Here is an 11,703-nt window from a genome sequence, read left to right on the forward strand (position 1 = left end):
ACTGAGGAATCGGTGAACTGTTTTCTTCAACTGGTTTATTGAATCGAACTGTCAGAAAGAACTAACGTTACTGGTCATCCGAAACAGGGGCGTGTCTAGGGGGAGGCTGGGGGAGGCAGTGCCTCCCCTAGGATAAGCCCTGCCTCCCCGAGAAACGGACTGTCCCTCTGATGATAAATAAACATTTAAAAGTTGATTGTTTTGTGCATATTTTTCCATCAGTAGCAGATGAGTCTGACCCAACAAAAATCCAGTTTGGCGCTGTTTGACAGTGCGCGCGCGCTTCAGGCTTACGGGCTCAGAAAAAGTGCATCATGTGAGACTAGAACGCCAATGAAATGTTTACCTGGCAGAGCCTTAGAGCAGTGGCGTGTCCACAAGGGTGGCACAAATGAGCTTAGCCACTCCAGTTGCCACCCCAAAACAGCGTATGGGATCGAAGTGCATTGAGAGCGCAACATCGTGATTTTGACTGAGACAGGGTTTTTTTGAAAGTCAGAGAATTCTGCGACTACGACTTTGAGGTCCAACGCTAAAGTGCCTCGCGGTCCGGTCTGCCCCCTGTCCTCAATTTCTGCCGAGGGTAGTATATTAATATTTTTGGTTGTGGACGATAAAAATGCCTCCACGATCTTGCCTCAGCGCACATTCTATCAGCTGCAGCAGTTCTGGCGCCACGGAATTATTATAATACATTAACATAAGTGTTATCTCAACGGCAGAGTTACTCAAACAGGATACTGCACTTATTCACAAAATAATAATAATAATAATGATAATTATTATTATTTTGCATCTGCTTTAAATCCTTACTGCTTATTTAAAAGTTTCATTCGTGTGCTTTTCTGACGTTCGGTTCTTCTAATCAAAGCGCGGCACGAAAACGAAAAAGCCCTTCAAACTGTGCCTGATTTCTAAGTTATGTTCTGTGCTAATACTGTCGAAACACACAAGGTTTATGTATAGACTAAGTTGGATATGTCTAAAATGAAAGTAAACAACTGAAAGAGGATGCATGTCTGTATGCATGCAGGTCTTAAAGGGACAGTAGGCAGTACATGCTGCTTTAATAGGAATCAGTGTATATATATTTTTATATTTGTTCATTAATTTTTTCAATGCTCCTGCTATACATCTCTTGTACCTGAAAATAAAACACTTTATTTGTATAATATCTGTATTTTTAATGTGTATCTTTGTCCTCATTTTTTAATAACAAAGATAAAATAATAACAAAGACTTTTTATCTTCATCCATGCACTTTGGCCTAAATATCTGCCATACTTTTTCATATTTTGTTACCTTAAAATGCTTTATAATAGGGAAATTAGTTTGGCCGTGATGCTCAAACAGCTTGCAAAATAGAAAAAACAACATGACAAAGAATCAGGATAAAATCATGATTTCTAAAAAATCAAATAAAAACAGACTTATTAGATTTTTATTATATCACTCAACCCCTGAGGGAGAACAAACCCATACAGACTCCACACCCCTGTAAAATAATAATAACATTTGCCTATGTAAGCACCACTAATAATAAATAAAATTAAATAAACAAATAAAATAAAATAAAACCATATTTAAAAATAGTTATGTTGCCTCTGCTAATGAGATCATAAATTCAATTCTTATAGTTTCACAAAAATATCTTTTATTTCAACTCTCCAAGTCTCCTTACCCCCTGTAGCCTAATATGTTCCCTTTTATCTAGGCCGCCTACATGTTTACATTTATTCATTTAGCAGACACTTTTATCCAAAGCCACTTACAACCAGAGAATACCATTCAAATACTGTTCTCATACTGTTCAAATGAGCATATGCATTTTTTTTTTTTTTTTACCTGGGGCCGCATTCACAAAGAAACTTATAAGAGGCTAACTGGTGAATTTATGGTAGCACCTACGTCTGGAACAGCTTAGAAGAAACAAATTAATTTACCTCTTGTCTATACAAACGTCACTTCAGATTAATTTTAAAAAAGCCTACCCGTGTAGCAAGTCTTCTCACAAGCAAACACCTGTCACTCATCATCAGGCAATCACTGTGATCTGTTCTATATATGAATCTGTAAATAATAATAATAATATCATCATCATATTATTAATGTTGACCGGGTTTAACTAACTTTTATGTTACAGCCCTATATATAGTCTAATAGGGGCCCTGTACCTATCTCTGGGTTCCTGGCTTAGAAAAAAGATATGCACTAAAACAGACTGTGTGTAGTATAGCTTAATTTTGCGCCGATTTTTTCAGTTGTTTATGTTGCCCCCCCAAAAAAGCCAAATGCCCCCCCAAACATGACATCCTGGTAACCCCTCTGATCCGAAAACCGATGCAACCGGTTCTTGATTCGTGAACGAGTCATTATCTGGCTCGGCTCGGTGTTCATTTCTGTCTTCACAGCAGTTCAGTCAGCACGCGCAGTCTCGCTTGATTCGCTCAATGATGTGGCAGCTTCATCAAACCTGCCATCTACAGTTCTGGCAGTGGTTTGTAATGGAATGATTCGTAACATTTTTATAATTGTAACGAGTAACGATGCAGCACATAAAAAAAAATATCGGAGTAAAAGTATTAAACTCAGCGAAAATATGTACCGAAGTAAAATTGGAAGTAGGAGAAAAAAATAATACTCTAGTAAAGTACAGATACCGCCTTTTAGTACTTAAGTACAGTAGTGAAGTAGTTCTACTTCGTTACTATACATCTCTGCTAGCTAAGAACAGTTACTGTCTCTCTCCCACACACACACACACACATTCTTTCTTAGTCCTGATGTTGAGCAGTGAAACAGACTTTGAATGCATTAAGTCTGGAGGTCAAAGGCCATACGACTCACTGTAGCCACAGAATAACTGTCAGAATTACTGTACAGAGAGACTCTCAGCATAACACACACTGCAGAATCCAGGACAAGTCAATTAAACCAGTGTTCTGTGCTAAAACACAGCTGACACGCTGGAATAAATGTTGGCTATAGGTATTTTTTGCTTTTTTCAATATAAAAAATGCACAAAAACAGATCGGTCTATTTAAAAATTTACTCTTTTGCACAATATTAATTTTACTCAAACTCTGTTGGTATCAATATTGAGTTGCGTGTGTTATAACTAAAATATATCAATTTAAATAATAACTAAATAAATACATTAATTTATTTAATCATGAATAAATGGAGGAAAAATATGCATTCATTAAAAAATTCATGCATTATCAAATAAATAAATGCACAAACAAATAAATAAATTCATTCATAAGTAAAATTAATAAATAAATAAATGCATGAATAAATTTATTCATAAGTAAATAAAATAAATAAATAAATAGTTCAGTAACAAAGTAAATACATTTATTTATCAATTAATTAATAAATAAATAAACACATAAAATGACATGCACATATTATATTTGTAAGTTAGTTACAAGTAAGTTTAGTTTATTTGCTACAATAACAAAAAAGTGAAGGTATGTCATAACTGGGGCTGTTCTGTTGATTATAGCATGAATTCCTACTTGCATACTCCTATAAATGGCATAAAAAAAAAATTAAAATATCTTAGCAATGAACTGCAAGAATTCTTGCAAGTCATGTATTTCTATTGTAGAAAATAACCTTGTGCTTTTCTGTGAAACACAGACATATTTGCATGGGTCTGCTGTTCAGTGGGTGTTTGGCGTTTCCGTCCACGCGGCGTTCTGTTAGCTGTTAGCCACTAACACAACAGCTGCGCCGTGAAACCGTAGACAACGATTATCAAGGCTGAGGTCAGAGAAGCCGCAGTGAACGCAACAATTTGTCTTCTTTTCCTCTCGCTGTGTTTGCATCATCTATCTCTCGGCGTCCCTCCTCCGCGTGCTGGAATGTTCCTCCACTCCCTGCGCTCAGAGGAATTCCCCAGGAGCCAATCAGCTCACAGACAGGAAGACGTGCTCTTTGGTGACCTTTCGCTGGAGAGGCGAACGAGCTGTCAGGGGTGAAAGGTCACGACCTGTGACCTCACTCACATCCACAGTTTCAGGCCTATTAGTGGCTCAAGCCATCATAATTAGTTAGCTCTGTGTGAGAGAGAGCGAGATGATGAATGAACAGCTCAGTTTCACACACTCCTCTGAGAAGTTAAGCCATGACCTTGGTCTGGTCCACGGCCAGAGTATCCCACAATTTATGAATATTTCATACAATGTTTCAAAAGTACAACGAATGACATAAAACAGTATGTGTCTTCATGTGCATTTGCCTTGTGTTTATCAGTGCAATTTTAGCCAAATTTCATTTAGCAGTGTTATTATTATAGTTCTTATTAATATTTTAAATTAGTTTTTATAATTAGTCTATTATTTTATTTTAAAGATTAGTTTATTTTTTTATAATGTTATGTCTTTTTGTCCTTTTTATTACTTTGTAAAAAAATATTTATTTTATATTTATATAATATATATATATATATATATATATATATATATATATATATATATTCTTATTCATATTTACATACATTTTCTTTATTTATACTTTGTTTATTAGTAGTAAATAACTTATATTTTTAGTAATTTCATGTGCTTTTTTATTTTATTAGTCTTGGCTTTTTTAATTATTACTTTTATATTACTATACTATATTTATATTTTCAGTTTATTATTAGTAAGTTTTTATTTTGCAATTTTTCTTACGTTTTTTGTAATTTTATGTGCTTTTCAAATTTTTTAAATATCACTAACTAATATCATAATAGTTACTTTATATCTTTTAGCTTATTATTGAATATTTTAATTGAAAAATTAGTTTAATCTTTATTTTATTCACTTTTGTTATTTAGATTTTTTTTTATTACTATTTATATTACTATATTTATATTTTTTATGTTTTTTTTAGCTTTTGTCATTTTGATTAGGTTTTTTATAGCCTATTACTATTTAGGTTTAATTTATTTTTATTTTGGGTTTACTTTTAGTTCATTATTAGTAAGGTAACATTTCACATTTTTATTTGTTTTACATTTTCATCTACACTTCACATACAGTGTTGTAGTATTTCACAGAAATGTTTGTAATAGTTTGATTTGAGGATAATAATGTTTCACTCTCCGAGAGCGAGGCGCAGCGAGGAGAAACAATACAGGCGTCTGCCCCTCGGCCCATTCACTTCCCCTGCTGGAGCCCCGGAGGCAGGTGGGCGGGTCACAGCGTCATTAAACTGCACTAATGAGTGTGTGATTGACGAGCCGCTCAGCCTATGACCTTATAACGAGGACCGGGCCTGAGAACAGAGAGAGAGAGGAAAAGTAGCAGAAGAAAGAAAGAAACTGGGTTTTATGGGAAATGTCTGTAAGCGATTATAAAGTCAGTTCCACACACACTATAAAACAAGCTGTACGCTCACACACACACAGTAATACCCTATTAGTTCAACAAGTGGACCGCGGTAGGAACTGATTCCCATAGAACAATAAAACACACCTGGACTTGTCACTGAGCGAGTGTAAGAGTGTGTGTGTGTGTGTGTGTGTGTGTGTGTGTGTCAGTGTTAACAGCAGTGTAAGAATCAGCCTCAACATGCTTTAATACAGAAGTCGCCAAAATGTTACAAATCAGGACCAGATGAGACTCTGTCTATGAAGCTGCATCCCTGATAAAAATACAGGACAACTGCTTTAGTATATTTCCAACACACACACACACACACACACACACACACACATTTACCGCTAAACCTAGCCCTACCCATACTTTATTTCTAAAATCAGTGGGAAATGATAGCGGATTAAAGGTATACTCCACCCTAAAATGAAAATGTTGTCATTAATCACTTACCTTTTGTGGACCTTGACACTTTTATATACCTGGCAGTCTATGGGACAGTCTCAAGCCAATTTATTGTGTAAACTGAAAAAAAATGGTTTGATATTACTGTACACTGAAGTTCGATTTTTGCTGTTTCATGAATTACTGTGTTTCATAATTTTCCGTACAAAGCCTATAACCATTTAATGGCAGGTTTCTATTGTAACCCATAACAAAAGAGAGAAAAAAAATATTTTGTAGTATGTGGATAACCAAACAATTTCTTGGACTTATATGGACACAGATTCTATGGAAGTCAATGGCTACCAAGCCAGCAGCTGTTTTGTAAAATACCTTCTTGTGTGTTCAACAGAAAAAAGAAAGTCATACAATTTTGGAACAACTTGAGGGTGAGTAAATTATAACCGAATTATCATTAAGAGACTTCCCCTTTAACTTGTTCAGTGATGTGTGAATTAACATTTATGTCTAACTGCCTTCGTTCATCAGGCCCCAGATGTTCATGTGCTTCAGGTTGGATTGTTTCATGATCACACATTCATTATGAGTCTTTCTTGCAATTTCCATGAGGTCGTGTAATCAAACACACACACACACACACACACACACACACGTAGAAAAGAGCAGAGGTTTGTCTCGCTTTACACAAAGACGAATGAAATATGGAACGGAAACTTGTAGTCAAACAGCAGAAGAAGAGAAACTGAATAAATGGTCTATAACAACTGATTGTGTGTTTATCTTCACAACAATTGTGTAGAGAGAGAACAAAATACACTCCCAAGGGGCAATTACACACACACACACACACACACAATGTTCAAGCTTTTAACTGTGTGTGTGTCTTTAAATTCCAACATGGCCAATAAAAGCTGATGTAGTTGTAATTAAATGTAACACAGGTCTGTAAACAACTCAAGTTTTCCTCTGTGTGTGTGTGTGTGTGTGTGTGTGTGTAATCATGTGCAATTATCTGAATGAGACTGAAATGAATCTCAGTCAAGTGAATGTTCAGTTTGTCTCTAATGTAATTCTAGCAGTACTGCTTTGTGTGTGTATGTGCGTGTGTGTGAGTGTGTGTGTGTGTGTATGTGTGTGTGTTTGTATGGGTAGTGTGTTGCCTTAAGGGACTTGACACACAAAAACTGCACCCACACAAATACATTTACAGTTTTTATTAGTAATTTTGTGTAATCATTATAATCAGACTTAATTGCAATGATCTCAACTGGTTACAGAACTGAAATACAATCACTGTGTGTGTGTGTGTGTGTGTGTGTGTGTGTTTGAAAGGATGAATTTGACACTAGATTAATGATGCAGTGTGACCTCATTAACGTGGAAAGCACTTCCTGTACACCCCCCCCCCCCCACCCCCCACACACACACACACACACACACACACACACAGTCTTCCCCAGCTTCAAGTTAACCCATCTATGCTGAGATGTGTGTTATCCAGTGTGTGTGTGTGTGTGTGTGTGTTGGGACTCATGGGTGGTGATGTAGTGTATCGGTGAGGAAGCTGATGTTATTTCTGGACGAGCGAGTGGAGTGTTGGCAGCGTGTGCAAGTGTAATTAGTTTATTATGGCGTTCTACAGAATACTGCTGTACCATGGCTGATCATCAAAACAAACTCAACCACAGTGACCGCCACACACACACACACACACACACACACACGCACACAGCTCTCACACGCTATTCTATTTCAAATGTAAATATACTCAGAGTTCATCTCACTGTTGAATGATGACGCCGAGCAAATATACGACACACTCATTCACACATTTAAATGCACATAAACTAAATTAACTAAAATTATATTATCAAAAATGATTCATTATATTATTACTAATGATTACAAATTGCAGTTGTATAGATGTATGTGTGAAAGACATTTTTCTTGTTGTTTGGTTTATGTTTGGTTGTGTAACTATCTACATTTCATTTCAGTAGCAATTCTTCAATTTTCCAGCATTTTTTGCATATTTTAAACCCTTTCCAGCATTGACTGTATGATTTTGAGATCCTTGTTTTCACACAGAGGACAATTGAGGAACTCAATCACAACTATTAAAAAAGGTTCAAATGTTCACTGATGCTCCAGAAAGAAACACAATGCATTAAGAGCTGGGGGTGAAAACTTCTGAACAGGATGATGTCATCCGAATGTAATTACACTCATTACATTCTCAAGGGGTTCACAAACTTTTTAGTGGCACTGTATATTTGTGTGTGTGTGTGTGTGTGTGTGTGTGTGTGTGTGTGTGTGTGTAAAAGACAGTTTATGCTAGTTTTGTTATTGTATTTTGTTGTGTTACTTTTTGGTAACATATTGTAAATTTTTTAGTTACCATGTTGGATTTTATTTTAATTTTTTACTTTTGTTTGGTTTTTACGTGTGTTACATTTTATTGTGATGACCAAACACAACACAGGGGTAACACTTTAGAATAAGTTTCCATTAGTTAATGTTAGTTAATGTATTAATTAACATGAACAAACAATGAATAATACATTTATTACTGTTATTTATTCATCTTCGTTAATGTTAGTTAATGAAAATACAGTTATTCATTGTTAGTTCATGGTAATTCACAGTGCATTAACTAATGTTAACAAGCACAACTTTTGATTTAAATAATGCATTAGTAAATGTTGAAATTAACATGAACTTAGACTTATAAATGCTGTAGAAGGATTGTTCTTGCTTAGTTCATGTTAATGAAAAGTAGTTAACTAACATTAACTAATGGAACCTTATTCTAAAGTGTTACCAACACAGGATTTTAAAGCACACAAAAATAATCCAAAAGGGTAGCACAAAGCTATCACAAAAGATCAACTCAAGAATTTACCACTACCAAACGTTTCACAAAATAACTAAAGTTACACAAAAACTAATATGCAATGCATCAAAAGTAGACGACGACTTAAAACCCTTAAGTTACATTTTACTGTTTTTCAATTATTTTGATACATTTTGTTGTTAGTTGCGTTCTTTTTGATACTTTGCATATTGTTAGCGTTGTTTTTGAAGTGGTACTTTCCCGAGTTAATATTTTTTTTACATTTTTGTGCTGCCTGTTTGTATTGCTTTTGTGTGTGTTTCAGTGGCGGCTCTAGACAAATTTTACTAGGGGGGCCAAGGAGGGGCCAGTGTTTAACCAGAGGGGCACATTAAAAATGGCAACATATTTTATTTAAATGTAATGCAAATAAATACAAAAAGTAATTCTTGAAAAAATATGAACAGTAATTTTACACAATCTAAACATGTTAATAAAAACTAATTACTATTAGTACTCTTATAAAATTCAATCAGGCAATCATACATTTCACAATTTAATATTTATATATGAATGTCAAGAATTCAGAAGTGTATATATTTATAATGCTTACAATACACTACACAGAAATAATATACAATTAAATTATGCTTTTAATTATGTATTGTGCAGGCTTAAAATATAATAAGCTTTTAATAATCTTTCAGTGTGCAAACGCTTCAAAACTGAGCTCACAAAGTGATTTTAAGCATTCATAGTCAAATCCATGTTGAAGTGTTCAATGGATTTTTGTTGCAGTGTGTCTTTCCAGTAAAAAAAAAAAAAATGCAAAAACAAGTCCTCAACACATTGAACCAGATGAGTTGTGCTTTTTGCTCCACGACTGTTTATTTACAGCACAGCAGACAAATGTGAACCACACACCAAACAAGGTATTGTAAGTACATGGCCACTTGAGTGATCAAGAAAAAAATAACTATAAAATTAGAGCTCTCTTTCAGAGAGAGATAATACCAATTCCTTACATAATACCTAATTGGAATAGCATTGTGGAGAATATACCTTGGGAGAAAGTATGGACCTTGGATCATAGATATCTGCTTACCAACAAAATAAAATAAATAACATTTAAGTTAATTCACAAATGTTACCCAACTAAAATTAGACATTGACGCGAGTTGCTGTTTTTGTCATTCTTCTGAAGAAGTCTTCATTCATTTATTTTGGCAATGCTCCTACACTGAAAAATTTTGGTCAGACTTTTTACCATTTATTCAGTGTTATTTTGTAAGTGGCTTCTCTTTTTGTTTTCATTTGGATTGTTTGACCATTCAAAAGAGAATACTGGAAAATATTACATAATTAATTTATGTTTCCTGTTAGCTAAATTTCACATTTATAAACAAAAGCTTACTGGCTATAAACCTCTGTTTACTTTATTCAAATTGGACAATTTAGACAAGTATGTGGAAACTATACCACATCCCGACTTAAGAGCGGGTTCGCGAATCATTTGAGTCATTTGAGTCAGATTGGGACTTCAGAGCGGGTTCGCGAATCATTTGAGTCAGATCGCGATTTAAGAGCGGGTTCGCGAATCATTTGAGTCGGATGGCGAATTAAGAGCGGGTTCGCGAATCATTTGAGTCAGATCGCGACTTCAAAGCGGGTTCGCGAATCATTTGAGTCATTTGAGTCAGATCGCGACTTCAGAGCGGGTTCGCGAATCATTTGAGTCATTTGAGTCAGATCGCGACTTCAGAGCGGGTTCGCGAATCATTTGAGTCAGATCGCGATTTAAGAGCGGGTTCGCGAATCATTTGAGTCGGATGGCGAATTAAGAGCGGGTTCGCGAATCATTTGAGTCAGATCGCGACTTCAAAGCGGGTTCGCGAATCATTTGAGTCGGATGGCGAATTAAGAGCGGGTTCGCGAATCATTTGAGTCAGATCGCGACTTCAAAGCGGGTTCGCGAATCATTTGAGTCATTTGAGTCAGATCGCGACTTCAGAGCGGGTTCGCGAATCATTTGAGTCATTTGAGTCAGATCGCGACTTCAGAGCGGGTTCGCGAATCATTTGAGTCGGATCGCGATTTAAGAGCGGGTTCGCGAATCATTTGAGTCAGATCGCGACTTCAGAGCTGGTTCGTGAATCACTTGAGTCAGATCGCTGATGATAACACTACACAGAAATAATATACAATTAAATTATGCTTATTTTAAATGTAGCCTATTGTGCAGGCTAAAAATTAAATAAGCTTTTAATAATCTTTCAGTGCACAAAACCATGATAATATGAAACGCTTCAAAACTGAGCTCACAATGTGATTTTAAAAGTTTACGGCTTTTAAAACGTGTGTGATCTAACAGGCACAAGCGAGTCTTTTAAAAACAGCAACAAACATAAAATACAAATACACAAAATAAAAGTCATTTTATGCAAATCCACAGCCTTTTTATCTACAGATCAAGCATTATAATTTGAGTATATAATATTGGAAAGAGTTTTACCATGCATCCTGCTGTAAATGGACGAGGTGCGCGCTATTTGAATATGGAGAACGATTGAGAGCTGCAGAGGAGGGAAAACAACGTTTCCGTAAACTTTAATGTAATGATGTAAATAGTCTTCTGTCCAAGTCACCCAAACTGATGTGAAAAAAACGGGAGGCGCCGAAAAGCGCGATGTTTGCATCCCTGAATATGATTAACGTCCTAAGTGTTCGGGTGCGCTGCACTAATTTACCCGTGTAGAACGTTGCGTCACATTAGTTCCGCTTTTGGCGCTCGCGTGTAAAATCATATTACTTTTTTTTCAGCACGGGGGTGGCCAGGGACATGTCTATAGAGGCACGGGCCTCCCTAGGCCTCCGTGTAGAACTGCCACTTGTGTGTTTTTTTTATACTGAGTGATATGTTTGAATGACACTGGAAGATTAATAACTGTCTCAAGACAGATCAACTGAGAAATCATATCATAGCAAATATTTAAAAGAGTTCCATCAAAACATATCAAACTGTTAAAAAATCTCCACTCAGGCGTGTTGTTTTACAGACAGACGTTTACACAGTGAGTTTGACCCTGAACACATCCTCTG

The 11,703-nt window shown here is 35.7% G+C and overlaps 1 long non-coding RNA gene across 1 annotated transcript in view; it reads right to left on the bottom strand.

Annotated features, from left to right (window-relative positions):
• Positions 1–11,439, bottom strand: part of LOC113114618 (uncharacterized) — a 29,712-nt gene extending 18,273 nt beyond the window's left edge. The window contains exon 1 of the long non-coding RNA XR_003293771.1: positions 11,117–11,439. This is a non-coding gene — a long non-coding RNA (uncharacterized LOC113114618). The remainder of the gene's footprint in view (positions 1–11,116) is intronic.
• Between the last annotated feature and the right edge of the window lie 264 nt (positions 11,440–11,703).

Source organism: Carassius auratus, chromosome 15 (genome assembly GCF_003368295.1).
Source record: "Carassius auratus strain Wakin chromosome 15, ASM336829v1, whole genome shotgun sequence".
Classification (NCBI taxonomy): Eukaryota; Metazoa; Chordata; class Actinopteri; order Cypriniformes; family Cyprinidae; genus Carassius; species Carassius auratus.